Source organism: Cupressus sempervirens, chromosome 4, assembly GCF_028749045.1.
Source record: "Cupressus sempervirens isolate cs-2001-9-10 chromosome 4, ASM2874904v1, whole genome shotgun sequence".
Taxonomy (NCBI): domain Eukaryota; kingdom Viridiplantae; phylum Streptophyta; class Pinopsida; order Cupressales; family Cupressaceae; genus Cupressus; species Cupressus sempervirens.
In genome coordinates, this window is record NC_143121.1 from 592224342 (window position 1) to 592250384 (window position 26043).

Here is a 26043-nt window from a genome sequence, read left to right on the forward strand (position 1 = left end):
TTAACACATGTTTATTAAATAACTAAAAAAGAAGCATTTTTAAGATATTCAAGCCACTTTCCTCTCTCCAATTTTTTTTTTTCCCTTTGTTACCTCCATGACCATTCCAAGAAGCTTCTAAACCATGTTTGCTTATAGGAAACTAGGGCAGTTTTTGAATAGACTAATTGGTGCATTATTGGGTCTTTTTCTTCTTTACGGTGTGGGGTATCCTATTGACTTACTTGGGAATTATTTTGGTATTCATTCATCTCAGCCTTACATTTCTTATCAGGATTCTGAGGAATGTCTAGAATTTCAGGCTAATTAGGGGAATCATCCGAGATAACTTGTACTGGAGATTCTTCATCAAATTGTTTAGGTGAAGTGGACGGGATTTCTAAGGGTACTTTAGGAATTTTCCCTCTCATTCTAGGGCTTCTTTTCATAGGGGTTTCTTCAAGCACCATAACCATTTTCCTGCTAACCCTTTTTGGTGTCTCTGCTGTAGAGTAGCTACTGCAGGAACTAACTTTATTTTCTTTTGTTTTGAGATTGTAGGGTTTCATTTTTTTGCTATCAGAATTGAAGTTTCTTCTTGTAACTTCCATTTTCTCTTTGCTCAAGCAAAAGTAGGTACATTGCTCATTTGAGCAGGTAAAGGCACTTTTTCTTGCACTTTTTCGATTTCTACACCTTGGGTGCCTTGCTCAATAGTTGTGTCAATGGGACTCCATTATCTTGGCTGGGCTACACATTAGGGGCAATATGAGGCTATAGGGTTTTATGCTAGACAAATTATGCCCATGACATAGGAGAGACATCCCTAAGAGATATTTCTATGAGCAATTTAATTAGGGCATGGTGAGTAACACAATTGTCCTTTCCTTTCTGGGTTTCCTCAACTCTAATGCATAACATATTGTACAAGAAATTGGGGACATTTACTGGAAAATTATGCCTTACATAACTAAGTAACTTAAAATAATGTGTGTGCAAATTAGAAATCTTCCTTTACAGGTAAAATACCTGATAATATGCATGTCCAACTCATTGTACGGTGGTGGAAGAGACATTCTTTTGCATCCCTACTTAGTAATATCCAATGTAGGGTCACTTGGTAGGAAAAATAGGGCCCTACATAATCTAGCATCATACACATTGGGGTAGTGTTCTCATGCTGTTGGTAGCCTAGTTACTTCCACTATTCATTCCTCTATGGCAATGATCATCAATCCCCATAGTGTTGCTTCACCTTCCTCAAATTTATATATAAATTCAATAGCTGCTTCTTCATCAAACTTTGTTAGTTTCAAGAAATATTCTAGCTAGCCACATGCATTGAATCTTCTTATTGCTTCTACATCAGAAAGTAAAACACTACATTCTATCGGTTCACGTCACTGCAATTGTCCTCCCATTTGTGCTTACTAATCTCAACCTCTACTTTGTTTGCAACAATTACCTTCTTCCCTTCTGTGAATTTTAGACTTTTTAAAAAAAAACCACAGACCCTTTTCACATTCTTTTCTATGAATTTCCATAATGAACAATAATAATGTGGTTTTAAAGGAATAAATCATAGATATGGGAGAATCACTTCAAAATTTAACTCAAATCACATCTTGGCCTGTCAACGAGGGATTATTTAGGAATAAAGGTATGCCACTTGACACCTGTGTACTATGGCAACTGGATTTTAATTAAACAAAGAGAGAGTATATATTTGAGGATCTTTAATGAATAAATAGAAATGTCATTGGGAATTATTAACCTTCCCTACCCCCTACGAAACATGGACAAGTGTCCTCACTTGTCATACTTGGGACGAGGTACAAAACTGGCATAACACCGCAACATTATATTTAATGCAGTAATAGATATAACCAACTAAATATATGTGATAAAAATGAATAAAATTTGAAAAGCTTATACCTGCCAATTTGATCATTACACATCCCAAATAAAGGTGGTGAGAGTTAAAGAATGATAAAGATAGCATACATCTTGGACTTGCTATATTATTGAAAGCATAGGAAAATGATGATGTGGGAGGTGGATGGGTGGTAGAGAAAGAAATGAGATGAGTTGGAAAAGAAAAATTAAGAAAGTGAATGGAGAATTGAACTTGCTCAAAGGAATTCTTATTGAAGAGCTACAGGTAGAAGGTTCACTAGTACATTTGACCCCATTTTTTGACAGTCTATTAAAATGTTTTAGATTGGTCAGAATATGGAAGGAAAAATATGTTTTTTTTAAAAATACATTTCCATGTTGGTCAAAATTTTGACCAACATGAGCTTAACATGTTAAAATTAAAAAGGGTTTCGGCGCACGCGCGGGAGCTGTAATTGTTGTCAGGAGAGTCAAGAGTCTTCCCAGCAGTAAGTAGCTACAAGTTAAAGAAAGGTTTCATTGATTACTGAAGCATTTCTTTCTAAAGTTGATTTTGTGCTAGAGGTTTTTCTAAGTGATGGAAGCTCTTCTGAAGCAATATGAGAGGCTACAGAGGCCAATAGACCTGGTCCAAACTTTCCATGACCATCAAATCAAAGAAGTTCCTGCTTGATATATTATTCTGTCTAATCAAAGGCCATCTCTTGCTCTTCAAGCTCCTCAATCTATTCTCGTCATTGATTTAGAAGGTGAACACTTCGAGATAGTAACACAATTGACCCAAGTAGCCCAAGACTGAGGATTCTTCTAGGTCTATACCCTAACACCATTAAAACATACATACCCAAATTAGGTATTTTAAATATTTTCTATTTGGGTCAATGATTACAGGGGTTTGGCTTCTACTTTTTAAGATAATAAATCACAGGATAGATCTTTCATTGTTGGAGAGGGTTAAAGGTGTGTCGAAAGATTTTTTTAAATCTTCGTTTGGAAGAAAAAAGAAGACAGTGCCCAATAAGACTCAATACTCGTATGCTTGAAGGCTACGGTCACTTCTTTGACATATCTAATGACACAGTCTTGGATTGGGTTGATGCCCTTGTTCAGTTTATCTCCCCATTCTCTGTTGGCCAAAAACACCCCTCTCATATAGGTAAGTAAATTTAATCACAACATGCATAAACAATTTGTAATTTGGAGTATAAATTGATGCTGATTGATGGGTGGTTGACAATGAAGGGAAACCTATGAAAAATATGGAGAAGAGGTACTCAATCTTATAGATAAGTTGCTTGGTATGCTTTCTGAGGATTTGGGGTTGGATACTGATTATGTTCAAACCCTTATCAAGGAACTGCTGCTTTAGCTTAGAATCAATTATTATCCTCCTTGTCCTCAGCCAAATTTGGTGAATGGACTGAGACCCCATTCAGATGGGAATGTAATCACTGCCTTGCTAGAGGATCAAGTTGAGGGTCTTCAAGTTAAGAAAGATGGAGAATGGTTTAATGTATCCCCTATTCCTGGATCACTAATTGTCAACATTGGTGATCTCTTGCAAGTAAGTAAAATTTAGTGAATTTTATTATGTCTTAATCATCTTGTTTATATGCAATCAAAGTTTTATGTTAAGACAATCTTCATAACCCATTTCTCAATGCTCATGAGCTTAAATGATACACACTTAAACGTTGATTCCATTTAGCAAATTACCAATTCTATACTACTCTAGAGTAGGTTGTTCATACTGACCATCATGTTAGTTCAAGTTCCTAGAAAAACAAGGCCTATCATGGTTGAAGTAATTGTAGAAACAATAACTGCAAATTTGGATCCTTTTCCATTTCCAGCCCCCAGCTCATTGGCTACCCTCACATTGCATTCACAAGCATACAAATTTATATAACAATCAATACACACCATAATATAAGACATAATGCATATGATATTTACTCATTTTTAGTAGAATTTATGACTGCTTAACTTATGAATTGGATCATATAGAGGATAGAGATGATAGTTACTTTCTAATTCCATAGGGTAGAGGCGGCTAGACTTATATAATACATTTTAAGTTTTAAAATGTTTAGATGGCTCATTTAAAAATATAGTAGTTTTTTAATAATGCCCGTCTATTAGCATGATTTCAGATCATCTTAACAAATTAGAGCTTGAATATGTTGTTTAAGCCAAACCAAACTGGAAGAAGTATAATCTAAGATTTAATGTAGTTATAACAAGAAGTCACCATTGGAAAAGTGGGCAATGCTAGAATTTGGATATAACAAGAAGAAGGTGGAGAGGGTTTTTTGGTTATTGTTTTAGATAATCATCATATTTCATTTCCTAGTGTGGAACCAAAACTACCAAAGAAAACACAAAACTAAGATAAGCATGCAAGTGATTCAAAGAGTCCAACATAACAAGAAAGAGGGTACTGAAATGGCTAACTTGTCTATAATAATGCTGAAACGAGAATTTTATGAAAATCAATGTAGTTTCAAAATCATGGGAGACTTTGAATGACAATGAGATTTTATTATCTAAAAATGCATGGGATGAGAATAGGATGATGCTTCTTGTCCTTGGAGCAAGATGAGCATGTCTTCAAAACAGTAAAGTAGTTGTATTCAAATTATGAAATATGTAGTAGAATTCAAGAATATGACAACAACTAGTTGTGGTAACATTTGTTTTGTGTGCATAAACTATTGTACTTAGAAATATTGGTCTACATAAATTTTTGAAGTATGATGCTTTTTTGATTGGCCTAAATATCCCGAATTTTAGTGACTCCTTAAATCTCTTTAGATCTTTTGGTCCATATTTTTTTTTAAAAGGTGGGAGGAGTGCTAAGTTTTACATAGGTTCTTGTGTTTTATTAATCAACTTATATGGATGGTTGATTTAAAATCTGTGTTCACCTTGCTTCTAGTTGATTAGTATTAGTTAGTGCTTTTGGTCTACATGTCCTAAATTAAATTTGGTTCTTAGCAATTTTCTTATTGTTGATATTAAGTAAATGGCTTTTTACTAGAATCAAAAATTTAGATCCTCAAATCACACAGTCAGCTCAAATTTAAGGGTTATGATACCAGAATCAACAATTTTAATGTTATTTATTATGTTGCTATGATATCACTTTAAGGGCTTGTCCTCTAAGTATCTCTACAATGTATTAACAAAACTAAAATATATCTAGTTGCAGGTATACAACTTACTTAAATCCTAAAATTATAGGCTATTCTGGCAAAAAAACTAATATGTTGCACATCTGATTGCCTACCCAAACTAACAAATCCACCTTATATTTTGTGTTTTAGTAGAATTCAACCAAGACCTTCAATCTTCCTTCACATTTATACATTAACACTTGTACCCACTATACAAAACATGTTTGTTTGCATTAATAATGAACATGCAGTTTAGAAACTAGGCCCAAAAGATTACTATATCATAGAGATTTTATGTATTATACAAGTCTGAAAACACTTCAACAAAATGTTTTAACAACAATAGATGCAATGATATCAATTGTTAATGAGGTTACATTGAACTTGTAATTCCAAACATGGTAAGGCTAGGTTCACAAAATGAATAAAACATTGGAGTCAACTATTAAAACAAGGGGTTCTGTGTAAAAATTAGATTACATTGCTTCAATAGCTATTACAAATTGAAATTGAAATGCTTACAATCATGGCTATTGTGATAGTACATTAATGCAAAACACGTAAGATCTATGACCCCAAAGTTCAAACAAAAATTATAAATGAGCTTGTCTTTTGGCCAAAAGGATTTTCTCTTCTATTTTACATGATCGAGGAGGGTTTTTACTCTGTGATTCTTAATAGACAATTGCTTAGAATTGGGTTTTCTATATAGAAGATAGCATAATAATCCTTCTATTTTAATTCTAAATTTTTTATACTTTAAGAGGAAATTTCAAGTATTACATTAAATCTCAAAGCTAATAGTAAAGCTGCAATATTCCAGGTGTTGAAGCATGAATGACTAGGCAGATGGCCAAGATTTATACCTGATCTTGTTTCTACTGCAAAAAGTAGTGAAACAATATGTGAAAATTGTATGGCTATTTTGAAGGTAAAGCGATTCATCAGGTATTTTAGATTTCATATATCTCTGTATCTGGTAAAGATGTTACTAACAGTATTATATTTTTTATCCTCAACTGGTTAGTGAAGAAGTTTTTGACTTCTCTCGAGGTGAGATGACATAGTAGAAGATTAAGGAACTAAAGCAGTCGTTGAACAGGTAAAGCAATATGTCAGTTTAAGCATTACATAGAAAGTGTCTTTTTAGTTTCAAATGGTTGAATTTTGAAAAGATGGGGAATTTTGTTTATAAAATATTGATGGATAATTCTATTTATAAAATTTGAATGGGTATATTGAATAATTTTTTTCAATGCAATCTGAGTTAACTCTTTGATAATTGTAGTGAATTCCAGCTTATACATGAACTTATAAGAGCAACTCTAGCCACTCTTCATGCATTTTTTTATCATGGATTCCTCTATGTATTATCAACATCACAACGTCCTGAACTTATAAGGGCAACTCTAGCCACTCTTCATGCATTTTTATCATGGATTCCTCTTGGTTATATATTTGAATCTCCCTTGGTTTGTTTCTCATCCAACATATATCATCTCATCTAAATGTCTTTTGCTCCTTAATTATTTTATTATCACATATTGCTTTAAATAAGAATGTTGAATGCTTTAAATTACTAAAACGTAGTGATGTCTATCTTTATGTGTGTCAAGAGTCCTCCTAGTTTGTAATGTTGCTAACCATTTGTTTGTCTTTGATACTTATAGCTCGATACTTTGCTAAATCATTTTCCTATGCCCGCTTACAAAAATTTGGATTTGCAATCCTTAACTGAGGTATCCATCCTTGTATTTATATAGTATATTCTCTCTACTCATTCATTTAATTGTATTGTGAGTAACTTTACTGTAGTGGTAAGGTTCTTTTTTATTTGTTCTCCTTGCATGCATAATTGGTAGTCTCTATTCAGGTTGCAACACTCAATTTTGGGGAGTCCTATGATGTACAATTTGTGAAGCTTTATACAATCTTCATGGTGCAATTACAGGCAGTGTGAATGAAATTTCTATAGTTTGTGATTTTAGGTGGGTTTTATTTATCTTCTTGTAAATACAAGAAAATTGCGACACGTTCATGTCTGAAAGGAGTGACTAAAATCATAATTGTGTTAATTAATTGGTCTCAATAAAAATGAGTTGAGAAATAATCACGAGCTTGATTTGTACTCTTTATTAGATTCTGGGTCGACAATGCCTTGCTTCCATTGAGGTTATTAACACCATTAATGTTTGAATGCCAGGCACACCCAAAATTATTTGTATCATTCTTAAAGCTAGGACCAAGAGCCACATGTCAGGTGGCAACAATTCACCAAGATTACATGCTTACCAATTGAGGGTGAAGCATAAGACAATGAAGTTACCTAATGATTTCAAATGACCCAACAATAGGGGCATATGTAGCAATGCTATATAGCCATACTGTAACTATAGGTTCTTTATGCACCAAATTTCTACAGAGATCTTCCCATTCTATAGGTTCTTTATGCATCTAAAATGTAAAATTGAATGACTAGAATGGTGATTGGGCACTAAATACCCAAAATGTAAAATCAAAAGACTAGAATCGTGAGTGCACTCAATAAGAAGTAGTTCAACTTTGGTTTCCAAATATTTGTGTCCACATGAGTTGTCTAGGCTACTTCTACATTAACTAAGCAATGTTAGTATTGTGGAAACCCTACAACATCTAAAGATTGTGCTATCTTTAATCGATTAAGGAAGTTCACTACTTCCCAACTTAAGTTTTTGAAATGCATCTCTCTTCTATTATCATAAGCACAAAACAAATTGAAAGTTAGAGTAGCATCATTAAAATCATAAACAAAAAACAAGTTAGAAATTAGAGTAGCGTCATTAAAAACTTGAAGAAAAATAAAAATCAAAGGAACATTGTTAGATACTTTTTAAACAAAGTGCCACAACATAAAATTTGAGCTAGGATATCCACACTTTGGGGTTGAAAACCTAGTTAGAAGACACACATTTCTTCTACTTAGTATTGCTCATAACAAAGGAACACACAATTGTCATGTCTAGATTTGCCTAATGAAATTTAATCTCACATTCAAGAAACAAAGAGACATAACCTTTACTTTTCTTATCCTTTGTATTCAAACAAAGTCTTTGAAATCCTTAAAAGAAATCTTACAACCATTATGAACTTTGAACAATGTGGGCTCACTTCATATCCCATATTAGAAACTTATTTAAATTATTTTTGGAATCCATTTAGATTAAAAACATGATAGAAGTTGCTACACTACCTTATTAAAGAGCCTGAAGCACCTTTTTTGGGTATATGTGACCAAAAATATGTTCAAAAGTCTTTAACAATTTTATGAACAAATATACATAATCATAAGTAGCACATAATTCCTTCCTTTTTTAGCTTGTGGCAGATGATATGAAACATAATAAAGATTATTTACATAATTCCTTCCTTTTTCCTTCAATCCACTTGGAGGATATTTTCCCTAGTCAATCCCATCTTCATGTGCATATCCTTTACAAATTAATTTTCCTTATTCCTTATGACTTCACCATAAATATGACGACTAAGGAACATGACCCTAGAAGGGACATGTCCTTTCCTAGGTCAGCTAGGACTGTCTCTTACAAATCGACACTTATTTAGGATTTAGACAAGGTAACACTTAAATAATCTTTGTTAGTGTTTATACAAATAAGAATTAACCTAAGATAGACATCGGTTATCTAGAGGACAATATAACATATTTATAGGTCTTCAAAGCCATCATTTCTATAATCAGATCTGTATGATCTATTTTATCAAAATAGTAAGATTATGAAGTTACAAAATTAACATTAATTAAGTTTATTGTGTGTATTTATGTAAATGTATTATTTGCTACACTATTGTTGAGCACCAAGTCCCTGTCAAATTTTTGTGTTGCAAGTTTTAGCTGAGTTCAAGTTTTCATACTAAACTTGGTAGATTTCTTTTCCATTGAGTTATTCCTTTGTATATTTATACACATGAAAACATGTATTTCATAGAATTGACTTTCTCATTACATTGTACATAGGAATTGTTGCAAGAAGCATGATTATTTATTTGTAGACATGCTAAAATTGATTGTAATAGGTGCTTGTGAAAGTCTAGACATAAATAGTAAGGTGAGCTCTGCATTGGTTGAGATTGTTAGATGAATTCAAATTCGACCATGCTATCTTCTTGCCAATGTAAAAGATCAATTGTTTTAGCTCAACATTAATTCACATAAGGTAATTGTTTTGGTTGAGCATTTATGAATGTGCAATATTGGCTTGATATTCTTTGTTCTGTGTTCCATTCTTTTTTTGGAATAATAGTAAGGATCTTTATTTTTGGAAATCTATGAGAAACATATCCTATGACAATAATTAGATGAAGATAACCTTATCTATTTGCAAAAGAAGAAAGATGATAAATAGAACCAGGTAGAATAGAAAATCAAAAGAAATGATGGGAGGCATGAAGTAGAGGAGAATCTATGTTGTGAAAGACTAGGCATTTAAGATGTGTAGTTTTGTTTTGTTGTTAATTATTAATCTCATTTCCATCTCATGTTTTCTTTTGTCCTCCACATTTCACAGTTGATCAATTTAGATAATTTTACTTATGATAAAGAAAAATGGTATTTTAGATGTTAGACAAGACTTCTGAATACGAAATAGCAAACAATTCTTGATAAGAAGTAAGTCATTTTGAATTATACTACCAATGCTACTAGCTTTTCTTTTTTGTAATTATTATTAAGCATTTTACTTTATCTTATGTTTGAATAGTTTTTCTTAGATCTATGACTATTCTGCATTCATATTTGATCCAGGATTTTCTTTTATATTCCATCTTTTAGAATAGCCTGTGTATTTGGTTTGTTTAAGCTAAAGTTTGATGCATTGCCTTAGAAGGTTTAGCATATTTTTTCCCTTTTCCTTCAACATGGAATGAAGAGCCAAATTCTAAAATCTTAGTGGTTTCTTAGTAAAAATAATTAGATCCCTTGTTCACTAAAGCTTCCCATAGGCAGTTAACCAAAAATTATTTTTAGGTATCAGCATGAGTTTTTAGTAATAATATCCATGAAAACCTCTTCCTCTGGATTATTATACATTACCTTTGTTGAAAAGTTCAAATGATTTTATTTATTATGAATGCATGATTAAAAAAAGCCAATATTTTCCACATCAAGAAAAATTTCTCAATAGGTAAAATTAGTCCTGATAAGAATGAAGCCAAAATAATACATATTGGAGGTTTTTTGGGTGCATTTTTCTCTTAGTAATATGAAATATTATTAAAATCCTTTTGCTATGGATTTTGCTTGACTTATATTTAGGGAGGTATCACATCATTAGATCTAGCCACTAAAGCAATGAGAGCATGTCATGCAGAGGTGGTTGGACAAGCCTTGGCTAGGGTTCCCTTGTGGCAGCTAGGACTTGAAAGTAGACACCCTGGTGTTCCTTACATTATGTTTCCAGGTATTTCAAAATATGCAAATAACATCCCCCAATCTATAAGTCTACTCACATACAAGTACTGATAAGTTTTCCTACAGGTAATGTTTGGGGTAATGATGCATTGGCTCAACTTGTTAAGAATTGGGTTGTTCCAGCAAGATCTTCAATGAAAGATCTTCTTTTGGTAAGAGTTGGTAATCACTACATGGATTTCTTCTAAAACTTAAGACTATATTTGCTAGAGAATGCTAATTTATTTCTTCAAGAAGCTAAAAGACATCAATATGCTATTGGAGCATTCAATGTATACAATCTTGAGGAAATTGCAACTATTATAGCAGCAGCTGAGACAGAAAAAAGCCCAGCTATTTTGCAGGTTAGGTTATTTAGGATTTTGTTTTTAAATTTTTATAGGATGGTTTAGCCAGAAAATTATAAAAGACAATTAGAAGAGAATTTAACAAAAACATTAATTGGGATTAAGGTTATCAACATCCAGTGATCCCTATTACTCCTTTAGTACCAAGTAATCTATAACAATGCTTAGACTTCCATTTCTTTTATGACTACACTTCCATCAAACTCCTCACTACATGACTTGTTTTCTTCTTGAGATTTTATATCATTCAAGCCACAATAAAAGGACACCCAAGGTGATGTCTATTTGTTAGTATAATAATCAAAACTAATGACAATTTTACTTTCTTAATAACATAAATGTACTAGGTAGCCTTTTTGGAATGATGTGTTTCTTTTGGTCTCTGCTGATTTGATTTATTCTTCTTGTATTCATAGATCCAACCAAGTGCCCTAAAGCATGGGGGAGCACCTTTGGTTGCATTTTGTATCTCTGCTACAGAGCATGCTATTATATGTATCTAGAGAGTTTATCATGTTGTGTACATCAAAATATCATTGTAAAAACAATTAAGCTATTTTTGCATGTTGGAATTACTTGTTTTATGGAGAAAATACGTTATTGTGAACATCACAAGTGATTTTAGAAAGGAAAATCATGCATGGAACAAAAGGTAGTGTCCTTGTAGAGTCACATAAAATAAAATGGCAGTGTAATGTATGTATAGGACTTACAATGAGAAACAAATATTATCAAAATATTTTGAAGTGAAACAACAAAAATTTGTGTGGTAGGAAGTAATATGTTCTAGGTATTTCTTTGACCATATCACTACTATCAAATCATGACACATTAAACCTTGTCCATTTTCAAGTTTGAATTTACTCTGTCATAGGGTCAGAGGACCCAGGAGTATTCTAAATATTATGTAAAGGTAAATGGAAAACAATCCCCTAATGCATATCCACAAGGGGCTTCTTGTACAAAATTTCAGTATCAAGTACGGTAATGACTTAAAATACTACCACTACTTTCTTTTCTATTGCTCCTCAATGATCTGCTACTACTTTTTGAGCTAGCAAGTTTTGGTTCTTTGGAGCACATGATTTGCATAAGTAGCTATGAAGATGCTTTACAATTTATTTAGCCCTTAAGCTTGAAGTTCAAGCAAAATGAATGATCTTGTGTAGGATGGCATCCATAAACTAAAATTGATCATTCTCTATCCTATTTAAATGTGAAGTGAAGTCTTTTCAGTAGAATTACATAATGAATTATCCCAATTTTATTCTTTGATAGTTAAATTTGGTTCATTTCTGAATAGTGCTTAACATAAAAGTTACTTTGACAGGTCCTTATCACAATACATATTGATCATGGAACTAAAAAGCATCACTTGATTGAGACTTTTGAGATGGTATGTAATATGCAATGGTATCACAAATTTTTTTAAGATTTAAAAGATCTCTTAGTATCTAAATAAATGATTCAGTGGAACCTTATAGAAAGAAATGAATCATACAGTAGCATGCTTGTGCTGTCACCTATTCCATGGTGAGATCATTATAGTTGCTGCATTTTTATCTTACAATGCAATTATGTCCATCATAACTTATGAAGGCTTTTGGAGGTATAAAAAAAAAATCCTTGTAGTACATTGAATGATTATCTTTGTATGTACAAAACTATTCATAGACATGTTATTGTGTATGTGATTGTTTATTAGGGTATTGAATCTGTAATGGTGGCTGGTTCACATTTATCTTTTAGTGAGAATATTTCATATACTAAATACATAACAACCATGGCCCATGCAAAGAACATTATGGTGGAAGCTAAACTAGGGTGACTATTAGGTATAGAAGATAATCTGACAGTTGAGGAGTACAAGGCAAAGCTTACAGATTTGATCTAGGTGAGATCATTCAAGGATTCATATTTTTATAATCCTTCATATAGCTTACTACTATGAGGAACCATGTAAAACATGTTTTAATTGTTAGTCATAATGTTCGAAAAATATTAAGTTCCACTTAGCCTCTAATTCCCTTCGTGCATTTCAGGCATTGTTAAAGACTTTTGTACATATTTTTGGTCACATATACCCAAAAAAGTGCTTTAGGCTCTTTAATAAGATAGTGTAACAAATTCTGTAATGTTTTTAATTTGAATGGATTCCAAAAATGATTTAAATAAGTTTCTAATTTATTTTCTGTTTATGATTTTAATGATGCTACTCTAATTTTTAATTTGTTTTGTGCTTGTGATGTTATTTTATTATTATTTTCCCTTTTGTTGTTGTAAAAAGCTCAGTAAATTCTTAAACAGTTTTGTAATTCAAAGTTGTGTGGTTTTGTATTTGACTTGGCTTTTTATGTTGTTCTGTAGAGCTAGGTTTCAAAAAATTTCATCAACGGATGGTAAGAAGGCATTTTTTCCATTTATTGCATTGCACTTTGAAACCTATTGATCTATAGACCATTTCATTTGTTTCAAATTTCAGTTCTAATAAGGATTGGAGCTTTCTTAATCTATGTTGAAATGTGTACTAGATGATTATGTGGGATTGAAATGTTGAACACAATTTTGCAGTGTGGTTCTGTTTCCAATTGCAATAACTTTCTATATCACTTCGTGGTTTATTTAGTTTGTCAATGGTTTCTTTAAACTAGTATATGTGAGGTTGGGACTAAACATATTTGGTATGCTTCTCAAATTCCTCTTCCCTAATTTTAGTTTTCAAGCTTGCACTTAATGAACAAATTTGTTGCAAGTAATGTTGTATTGATTTTTATATGTTATGTGCTTTTTGCTTGTAATACAAATGTGTGTGAGTAGATACAGTTTCATCAATATATGTGTGTGTGTGTGTGTGTGTGTGTGTTAACATCTATATATAATTAAGTTTTGTTCAGCTAGATGAGCTATTGCTTGCAGTGAACCCTTCCTTGATGCACTTCTCATCTACACACTATAGGAGCTAAAGATTAACACAACACTTCATGATCACCTGCAAGAACACAAGAAACCCTCCATGAGAGTATGCAAGAAATGATCTTGCTTGGTATCATGATCTATTTTAATATAGTGTTAAAGGGAATGTGTCTATTTTGTCTATTTTGATTTCTATTTATTTGGTGTTTATTATTTGTGATTTGGGTTTCATCATGACAATATTGATGAGTGTATCCTAATTAGTCTCTAGGTTTGTGGTAAACATGTGTGGAAACCATGAGAGGTGCCTTTCATTAGCTACGCAAGTAGGGCTTATTGTAGGTGAAAGTGTGAAAGTTTTTACATGTTAGCACTGAAGAAGGATGTTGGGAATTAGTCCCCACATTTATATTAGGTTTTTAAGTACAATTTAAATTATAAATATCACACATACAATTTAGGATAGTATAAAATTCTTTTTTTTTACAAGTGTGTTTTTTAATTTTGAAATATGATTATCATCCATAAAAACTTAGTTTATTCACCTCCTTCTCCACTCACACTAGTTTTTTTTTTTTTTTTAAAGCCTAGCAAAAGACAAATAAGGAAAAGAAGTGAAAGCTTAATACCCTAGCTTAAAAGTTTTCATTAGTAGGCTATGGCAGTCATCAAATTTTCAAGACATTTAGAAATGCACATGCATGAACCCTAAATCCTAAAAGCAAAAGGTGAAAGGTGGAACTTAGAAGCTTGAACTGGGAAAGGTTAAGATGTATGTGGAAAATATGAAAATGGGAGGCTATAGTCACCATTGTACACATAACGAAGGTTAACATATAAATTTTGTTCAGATGTTCTTCTATTTTCAATGTTGAATATAATTGTTTTAGTTTCTTAAGGCTAATTATAGTGATGCATTGGCTAAAAGTTTTGCAGATAGTGATGATCTAAAATCTATGAAGAGGAAAGCCATATTTAATGCTTGATCTGTTATAATTTCATTTCAATATTCTTAGCTTCTTTTAGGCATTCTATAAAATAGTTCACATGCCTTGCGTATGATTTGACATTTTGCACGTATCTTGCGCTCTCATCCGGCTGATAATGGATTACAAAGAGTGATCTCAAAAGATGGTGCTAAAAAACACACACAATCAAATCCAAAATGAACATGCATTACAAATGGATTGTGGAAATCTGATTGTAATGTAGAAATCTGATATTGTTAATTACAATTTGAATGGTGCGAATCTTGTGGTAGTCTTCCATGTTGTTTGGTATGCCTAGATAGTTTCTGGTAGTTTGTTGCTCCAATCTCTATGGTGTAAATAAATTGTCTTTGTCAAGATGGCTTTTATCTCCTAATTTGTAACTTTTGCTTATCCATTAGTTTGAGGGTGATAGGGGATTGATTTCCAATGTTTGATATTATATTCCTTCATGAGTTCTATGATTAGATTGGAAGTGAATTGAGCACCCTGGTTAGCAACAAGTTCTCTGGGTATGCCATATCGAGTAAATATTTCTCATATAGAAATTCAATAGCTTTATGGTCGTGGGCATGCTTCATGGCTTTAACTTTGACCTGTTTTGTCACGTAGCCAGTGCATACAAGGATATATGATTTCCCATTGGATGGAGGATATATTGGACCAATAAAGTCCATGCCCCATTTGTCAAATGGTGTTAACACTATTAGTGGATTAAGAGATATTTCATTTGTTTTTGTTGGTCGGCCCATCCTCTAACATTTATCACACTTTCATGTATAATCGGTTGCATCTTTATGAAGTGTAGGCCAATAGTAACCAGTTGTTAAAATCTTCAACATTGTTCTTTTTGCTACAAAGTGCCCCCCACATGGTTCATTATGACATGCATGTAGAATGTCATATGTCTCATCTTATTGTACACATCTTCTCATTACTTGATCAGGTCTAGTGCAAAATAGTATACTATCAATCCAAGAGAAACAAAAGCTTTTATCTACAAGTAGCCTCTTATCCTTATAAGAGAAATGTGTTCGCATTTTATTAGCTACAATGTAATTAGCTATATTTGTATACAATGGGGTTTGGACAACAATATGAAATAAATGCTCATATGGAAATGTATCATCTATCAAAGTAGTATCTTCTTCATCATGGTGGATTGTAAATAGATAATCAACTACTACATTTTCTTTCCTGAGTTTGTTAATGATTGTGATATCAAATTCGTACAAAAGGAGTAGCCATCTTACTAAAGGTTTGTTCATGAGATACTTAATTGCTGCATGGTTAGTATGAACAAATATGGGATAAATAGTTATATAATATTATAATTTGTTCAAAGCATAAACTACTGCTAACAATTCTTTTTCAATCATCATATAGTTCAATTTTGGTCCATGAAGGCTCTTACTGATATAGTAGATTGCATTTTCAGGATGTTGAAGTTTTTGTCCTAGGACTGCACCTATGGCATAATTGGAAGCATTTGTATGTATTTGAAAGGGCAAAGTCTAATTAAGACCCCTAAGGATTGGTGTAGTTGTCAATAGTGACTTGAGCTTTCAAAAGGAGTCATCACATTCTTTTGTCTAGGCAAATTTAGCCTCTTTGGTAAGCTAAGTATATAGAGGACTAGCTATCTGAATAATTTTTTTGGTAAACCATCTATAATAGCCAACATGTCTTAGGAAATATTTGACTTCTTTTTGCTTTGTGGGAGTAGGGAGTATGAGAATTACCTCTAGTTTTGCAGAAACTGCCTTGATTCTAGCTTCAGAGATAAAATGTCCCAATACCACACCATCCTACATCATCAAAAAACATTTCTCACTATTAAGAGATAGGTTGTGTTCTTCACATCAGATTAGTACTTTCTCCAAGTTCTCTAAGGCTTCCTCAAATGTGACACCAAATGTAGCGAAGTCATTCATGTATATCTCCACGTAATCATGTGATATGTTAGCAAAGATGTTGATTGCAACTCTCTGGAAAGTAGCAGGTGCATTGCATAAGCCAAAAGGTAATGCAAAATAGGCATAGGTACCCCAAGGACATGTAAATTTCATCTTCTCTTGATCAATTGGAGCAATATTTATCTTATTGTATCCACTGTATCCATTCAAAAATGAGAATTATTTCTTTCCAACCAAAGTATCCAAAACTTGATTAATAAAGGGTAAAGGAAACTAATCCTTCTTTGTGGAATTATTTTATTCTCTATAATCTACTCATATCCACCACTTTCCTCCTTTCTTAGGTATAATAACTAATGGTGATACCCATTTTCTATTAGAGATTGGATAGATGAATCCAACATACAACAACTTTTGTAACCCAGTCTTAACTATTTTGCACAATGCTAGATTTATTCTCCTTTGAGGCTGACAGAGTGGCAAGCTTCCATCATTGATGTAGATCCTATGGGTGCAGAGTTTAGGGCTCAGTCCTACCATATCCTTATAATCCCAAATAAATGCTTTTTCATGCTGATTGAGGAGCTTGGTTAACAATTCCAATTGTGATAGGGACAACTTGTTGTTTACATGGAGATTATGACTAGGAGAAAGTTCTAGAGTAGTTGTTAATTCTACCATTAACACTTCCAGTACTAGACTTGTAGCTACTTCACTTGGTAGTAATTGGTCAATTATCTCAGGGCTTGGTGGGTAGACACAGTCTTCATAGGTACATAGCTTTAAGACAGAACATTTAGCAATATCTCTGGCCACCATACACTCATTCGTAAGAACACTCTCTATTACATCATCTTCCTCCTGGATTTTTAGAAAAGAGTGCCTATGCAACATCATGAGTTGAGCTATAGAATTTAGATCTTCCTCTTCATCCCCTAAATCTGGCCGAATAAGTTCTTCCAAGTCTGGTTAGGGTTGGGTAGGTGGATATAGTGCTAGCTTCCTTATGGTTTGACCATTTGAAATTGTCATACTACTTGATTTGCAACTAATTTTAGCATCCATCATGGCTAACTAGGGTCTCCCTAATATGACAAGATAGCCAACAAGTTTTACTTTGGGTGATAGGTTAAGGAAATCAACAGGGTATTCCCATGAATCTAAAATCACTATCACATCTTCTATGAGACCATCTAGAGTGACAATTGAACTATCAACAAGTTGTAACACTATGGGAGTTGTTCTTAAGCCTTCCATACATAACCTATGCATTGTACCCTTACTCATCACATTTATTGCTGCTCCCAAATCAACTAAAGCATTTTTCATAACCTGTCCATTTATGATCAAATTAACTACTAAACTACCAAGATCTGAATACTTTGGTATCACTACCTTCCCTAACATGATATCTGCTAATTTCCCAACAACATGGACTATTTGAGGATCTTTCTTCTTCTACCCTAGCTTCTTAAGGCATGCTTCCTTAATAGCCTTTCCATAAAGAGGGACATCCTTGATAGCTTGGAATAGAAGAATTTGGATGTGCATGTTTTTCAGCTGCTCAATAATATCAAATGTCACTTCCTCTTGGGATATAGATTTCTCTCTATTTAGGCTATGTGGAAAGGGATGATTCATGAAGGTATGGTAAATAGTCCTACTAGGTACATCAATTGGTAGGTTAGTATTTGGCAATGTAGCTTCTAGAAGTGGTGATGCAGGAGTGTCTACAACTTCCGTGATAATAGGGTATTCTAGTGTGGGCAATTGGGTTGGCTTGGGATTAGTATTATTTACTGCAGGAAGTGGCATTATTATAGGTTGTTGCACTAGAGGTGGTAGTTGTGGGTTACTAGGATTTTGGTTATGCCATTGTGGAGGTCCCCTCCTTGAGTAGTTAAGATAGATTTTCTTGAGTCATCCCAAGAAGATTGGTATATATCACCACCAACCATCAGGTCTAATGCTTCTAAAAAATTATTGTTTACCTCTCTCAAGAAGACTAGTTTCTGTGAATCCTTCGCTAGTACATGCTAGGGGTTCTTTTGCATTGTGTACAAAAAACATGAAACAGTCTTCTAATGTTTCATCCTGTTTTTGTGATATTCTAAAAATTTCATCTCCTCTTGGATCACTCCCCTTGCAATAATCTTTGTATTTCTCTACAAATAGAGTCTGCATTTTATCCTAGGTACTTTCTACATTGGCTCCTAAGCCCATGAACCATTGTAAGGCTGATTCTTTCAGTGTTGCTAGAAACAACTTGAGCTTATGGGTATTAGTGTTATAGTCAAAGCTACGATAGAGTATGTTGAACCCAAACAAGAAAGTATCAGGATCCTTAGTTACAAGGCCATAAAAATTTGGAAGAGTAGCTTCAGGTATATTTTTGAGATTAGCATTTTTTATGAGGCTCAGGAGAGGAAATGGAAAAGTAAGGTGTGCCATTGCTGGAGGTATTTGATTATGGGGTTGCTGCTAAAAAGGAGCATTGGCTACAAGATTGTTGACAACAAATGGATTTGGACCAAAATTATCAAGAAAGTTGGCCAAGATTTTAGCAAAAGGCTGAAGACTGCTTATATCCAAATATTCAACTCTAGAGGAAGATGTTGTAGGAAAGTCAGGGCTTGCATCCTCAAAAGGAAACTCAACTTCTTCAATTTTGTCATTCAAATTAATAGACCCTCATGGAAGAAATTTTCCATAGTGATCTTGTTGTCTTCCTCTTTGATGCATGCAATTGAATTCTTCGCACTTATGAAGCAACTTTTAGGACTACAATTCTCTTTAAAAAAAAACTAGCTAAAAAAACTATGACCCAAAAAGATGTTCCTAGTTTGACACCATCCTTGGCAATGACACCAAAAAATGGTTTGCCTCATAATAGGTATGCGATAATCATGCCCAAGGCCTTACTTAGGAATAGTTTATTCAATCTAAGGATTACTTTTCCCACCATGAGGTGCATTTGATTTCTCAACCTAGGGATGTATACTTGAAATAGTTGGCATGATATGTGCACTAGGTTTCTTAAGGAGTTATTATGCTTATGCTGTAGGAAAGTAAAATGCATACAAAGAACCTACACTACTGTTGTAGGAAAGTAACACACTTAACTCATTGCTAAAATGAATGCTGAAATACAATTCTATACTAACCTATATTTCAACTCAGACCATCTACTATAACTGCTCTTGCAGATGTTGTAGGAACATTCACAAAGTACAATGGTATAGGAAGAAACTTATAACTTCTACCTAAATACTGGAAAAGTTGGAAGTAAATCTACACTACTCTAATTTAATCCACCTCCCAAGTTTTCCCCCTTGGTTGGCTTCTACTAATATACTAACATAGAATGTAAACCAAGAATTACTTCATTATATTTCAATAATCCTTACATAAGAACAATACATAAAATTGCAAAACAACTCACTACAAGAGTCAACAATATTTTTCCATAAACTTTTCTCAACCTCAAAACTATCAATCCAATCCCTATAAATAGAGGATCAATTCTTATTCTATAATAGGAAAGAAAAAAAACTAACTAAAAATCTACTAGAGAAGAAGGAAATATAATAGCTCGCAGTATAAGCAATAAAGTTTGGGTAACCAATTCAGCACAATAGTAAACATAGAGGGAATATAGCAACACTTTATCCCTACATTCCTAGAATAATAGCTCCTCATTTTTAGTAGCCGTATCTCTTGGTGCCATTATGATTCTTCCACCACAGTTGGGCCTTGATGCTCCTCCTTGAATGTCGTTGACCATTCTCCAGCTTCTCCCTTTCCTAACAAATTAGTTGTGATGCAAAAATATTTATGCCAATAAGCATAACCAAATTAAATCCAAATATTAGAACACACATTCTGATGGTTATATGAAATACTGCATTATATGTATAATATTGGAAAAATATGACATAACTATCTACCCATGGGTTAATGGTTCTATTTGGACTTTATCATAAGTTCAGCTAGTTATAAGTTTACAAATGTCCGAACAGTATAAAAAATAGAGTATTAATATTAACATAAAATAGAGGCAATAATTGGCCTCATCACTATTGCCTTGTCTATGCACTAATTATCATTAGGTTTTTTTGAACATATTTTTAATAGAATCCTGAGTAAATCTCATTTTCTCTGGGAAAACATCAATTTCATGAGCCATTGGATTTGATTATTGATCAAAATGATTTGAGTTAGCTTTATGATCGACCATAATTTCTTTCTCCTTATTTCTTAAAATGGTGGAAGCACCCATTGAAATTGTGACCCTCAAGCACATTAGTGATTTCTCCATCAAGTTTGTGTACGCATCTTTACCGATGGAGCAAGGAACTAATATTGCAAAGTTTGAAATTGCATAGGGTTTCTTTGTTGTTGCAGACACTTTCTTCTACTGCCAAATGAAACGTTAACCCTTCAAACTATAAATTTTGTCCCTATTTTGTAAGATTGTGTGATGTAGAAATGGAATATTAGGGCTTGATTTCTTATAATTGGAGCCTACGATTGGTAAAAGAAGCTGGATGTATCTTGAGCCACAACCTTTAATTTTGCTACTCATTTAGGCCTCTTGCGCTCCATTTTTCAGTTGCAGAGGGTGACTCATATTTTTAAATTTATGCTCACTCTAAGTAATGTATTGAAAATAATTTTTAAAGCAACATTCATGATAGTAGGAGGTGGTTTGGACAGGATGCAAAGCATGGGTTGAAGGAAATAGTTCAAAACTATTATCCCACATTCTTTAAGTGGGGAGCCTTTGTGCTTTTTATATACTCCAACACTCATATGGTAAGTGTCTTAAAGACACAACAATTTTTGAAGGAGGCAAGTTGTGCATGAGGCCCATGGCCAATTGAAGGAAGACTTGGAGAATTTTTGAAGAACATGCTAGATGAGTGGATGTTGACATGGTGTTAGATGGATGAATCTAGTAGTGACACGTGGTAGAGGTTTCCAAATTTGGCACACTTTCTGAGGTGCTAACGTGGATAGATGTGCCACATGTCACGATGTTGCTATGTCATGATGATGTGGCAAAGTACTGACAGGGACAATGACATGGTGACACAATCACAATGTGACACATGACATCTAGGTGGTGATATGGAAGTGAATAAATCAAGTGTGTCGAATTGTAACACGTGGTAGATTAGACGGTTGTCACTACGTCACCAAGGAAAGATGCAAGGAGGATAAGCATGGAAACATGGCAACCCAATAAAAGGTTGTCACATGGTAGTGGGTTCAAGTAGACATGTTAGAATGAGGACCAATCTAGTGGTGAAACATGGCACATGAAAGTCAAAGCATGTTGACCTAGATTAGTAATGGAGGGAAAATTAGAATTCAAAAAATAATTTTTTTATCATTTATTTTGATTTTGAATGTATAGGATTATTTTAATTTCAAAGGGATGTATTGTATAGCTTTGACCTTAGTAGTTTTTTAATTTCTTGAAAATGAAGTGTAGTCCTTTAGGTCATGATAGGAACCTAGTTTTCAATTTTATCCTTTGGGCACTTTTGGTAAACAAACATAGGACTATTATGTGTTGTCAGAACTAGGAGAGAACCAAATTTCCATTTTTGAGGTTTTTTTGTGCACAAGAAGCCACCTACTTGAGATATTCAAGATTTTGTCTCAGGTACCCATTTTTTAGTCTCATTCAGGTATAACAGTCCTGAATTGAATTTTAGCAAGATGGTGAACTAGATGAATTCCAGAGTTAATAGAGATGTAGTTAGGATGAATATTTTCACCTCCAAGTCAGTTTAATGAAGGTTTTATTAGTATTTTAGATGCATATCTAATGGCTCTTCTCAGAATAGGGTTTCTCATTAGTTAGAAGAGATATTTTCAGTTTGTTGCAAAATAATGATGAGATTCTATCCTGATTTCAGTTATAGAAAGAAGAGAGATTCTTTGCAACAACAAGGAATGAAGATTTAAGTGGACATATGTCACTTCTAGATTAGATCCAGGATTACATTCCTTTCCTATATCTTTCTCTTTCTCATTCATTGTAAGTGTTGGCAATTTTCACTGTGAGACTAGTTGGTTGTAGTTTTGGACATTTTTCATTACTGTGATACCATTCTCTTCAACATATTTCTCTTGTATGAACATTAGTAGTCAAGCTAATATAGACAGTTCTGATCTATTTAGTGATTTCAAGAGTTATTTGCATGCATTTTGAATGTATAATTTCAAAAATGAATAAAATGAGCAAGAATCTCCTTAGTTTCATTATGATTCTCGTCTCCTATCTTTGTAATCTGCAATGTTGTGTAGTTTAGGGACAAAGAACTTACACCTATTTGCATCCCCTTAAGGTAGTATGTTTGATATTTTTTGCTATTGGAACAAAGAGGCAAGTAAATGCTTAATGTATTTGATAGGGTTGCTGGTTATTTGAGAAGGATACTTCATGAGAATGAGGTCTTTATGAACACCAATGTATGATTCACAAAGTGATAAGATAGATCTGATATTTTGATGTATGGAATATGTTACTGGTATCATAGGTGTATGTGTGTGATTCATGGAATTTCCCAATAGATAAGGCACTGATTAGGTACAGGATCAACTTGTTCTTACTATTGCATATTTAGAGATATGTTAAAATAAACATTATAATCATCCATTTCCCTTTTCATTTAAGAGCTGAAAGGATGCCCTCACTTAGCTTATCAATTTCTTAGGTGTTATTAGCTATTTCATGTCCATGATCTTTGCATAAGTACAAGAGATATAAGGGTTCTAATATTCTTTGTTCTAGATTCAATTGTATGCTTTTTGGAACACTGGTACCATATGAAGAATCTAATAGGTCCACCTACCTAGATTTTGTAGAGCCTAAAGTAGAAGAAGGGTCTAGCCTTATAGTTGGCCCAGTGTCTAAAAGGATATGTTGCAGATGGGGATTATCTACCCCTAGATGTATTCTATTCTCATCAGGGTAATTTGAAACTATGATGTTTCAAAACACCAACAAAATGGTGACTTTGCTGGGGAAATGATGGTAAATAAGCCTTGTTAAAAGGACAAGAATCTTTGGTGTGAATTGAATATTTTAGTCCTTTTTTTAAGAATGGTTTTTCCCATCCAAGTCAACAACAAAATGATGACTCTACTAGGGAATTATATTGAATTTGAATGATAGACAAACCTTGAGAATTTGAAAAAGGAAGATTCAATACAACAGAAGAAGAGCATGAAAAAATTTATAGCAATAAGTTTTTTGATGTTCTTTCTAGTTTCTTACTCCAAATCATGCATCCCAATAATATTTTATCCATTTTTAGTAGTAGCTTAAAATGTTGAGTATAAATTGTATTGTTACTTGTGAGTTCATCTTCAATCAATTCAGCTGGATTTTGTTTTCAAAGTGTTGTTGTAAAATCAAAGTCAAGAATGAACAAAAAGTTGTGTTCTCTTTTTCCAGTTTGTAAATCTACAAGAGTGGTTTGATTATTTGCATTTTTCTTACATCTGAAGGTCTAGTTTAGATTTTTCAAGTGACAAATTATGCTTTATTTCTCACAAGCATGAGTGGTGACTCTAAAACTTTGTACCATTTTGTTCCTAGTTGATTTCATTATAATATTTTGAAAAACTTTCAAGTTGTATGGATAGATCTCAAGCTTTTGATAGTCTCTTGAAAAAGAAGTATAAGTTCTTGATACATTTTAAGGTGCCGTTGCATCTTCTATTATAAGAAATAGAAGTGTTAAAAAGTAAATCACAATAGTGATTCTTTATCCTCTTTAAGGAGGTGGTAGCTCTACATGGTTTTAATCAATGGTGTCAAGGAATTCCAATCTTGCATCCATGTAGAATTAGCAGATTAAAGTTTATCATCAACACTTGAGGTATTTTTGATTTTCATGTTTCTCTTTCATGGAAATCAAGTGTTAAAAATGTTTGTCTCTATTCAGTGATTTTCAATACTAGCAAAGGAGGTAGAAGTTTTGTTTCAGAATGGAATCAGATCTCTGATCTAAAATTAGTTTACCAAGTCATGAAGATGTGCTTAAAGATATTGTATAGATAAGAAAACAAACTTCATTATTAGATTGTCAATTTCATAAGAAACATGGGAGGAGGTATTCAAGGTCTAGGAGATTATTAGATTTATGTAAAATCCAAATTAGCACTCATGGAGTTGTATTTTGATTTAAGACCTAAGGAATCTTCCTTTCCTATTGTTTTCCTAGATGTCTTTATTCCTAATTTAGTTGATTGGCTAGCACATTTAAGATTATAAAAGATTTTTCAAATTGAAGATTACATCAAGAAGATGGAAAGTGTCTTGTATGACAATAGAATTCATGTTGAGTCTTCTAATGATGATGGTGAATATGCTGAAAATCAAAATGAATGTAATGGATCTGAATGTTAGTGAAATAGATTATTGCAATCAGCATGAGGAAAGCAGATACATAACTTAAAATGAATCATGTGATGACATGTTTGAATGTGACGAAAATTCTAGCAGCCATAGTGATGGTTCTTCTTGCAATGAAAATTATTATAATGATGCACTTAGTGATGAGGTATCTTGCAATGAAGAGGAAACAAGTTGTGATAGGGGTTCTAATTTTTTAGATTCTTCTATTGATTTTACTACTATTGTAAGTATTATGGATCAGCCAGTTCTTATGATCAGAACTGAGGAGAATAGACTTATGATGAAGTCTTGTTGAATGTGGATGAAATTTTAGAGCTACTGGCTCGTGATTGTGAAAGCTATGCAAATGTTTCTATGAATGTTCTAGTTTTCACTTGTTATGTTTCTTCTCAAGATGAAGTCCTTACACCAAAGTTTAAAGCTGAAAGTGATACAAATTTAGAACATTATGTGTTAGATCTTGGAAGTGTATGTAACCTTGGTTCAAGTGTCAATACATATGAAGACTTGTCTGATGTAGAGAGTATTGCTAATGGAAGATTTAATGTTGATCCAAATCCTTTTCATGTTGATCATGTTGCAATAAGTTTTGATGTTTCATGTGAAAAAAAGGAGAATGATAGAAGTTGCAATTCTGATTTTGAGTTTCCATTTTTTGCTGATGAGTCTAGTGATGATGAGTTTGAAAAATTTGAAGTTCATTCCTGTAGGACCAAAAAATGGGCTAATGTCTAACATACTATAAGCAAATCACAAACTCAATAAACATACATTGACACCCTCTAGTCTACCATGAAAGCCAAACAAATAAAAGGAAGAACACATAGTTAAAACTCCCTATTTCACTTGTAGCTCCCATGTCCTTCTTTCTTCTCCATGTAATATAGTTCCAAGTGCCTATAGTGCACACAATTTGGAAGCAAAGC

The 26043-nt window shown here is 33.1% G+C and overlaps 1 pseudogene; it reads left to right on the forward strand.

The window, feature by feature from the left end:
• The first annotated feature begins 2452 nt into the window (after window positions 1–2452).
• The window catches only part of LOC149562595 (oxoglutarate-dependent flavonoid 7-O-demethylase 1-like), a 135082-nt pseudogene continuing 111491 nt past the window's right edge, over window positions 2453–26043 (forward strand).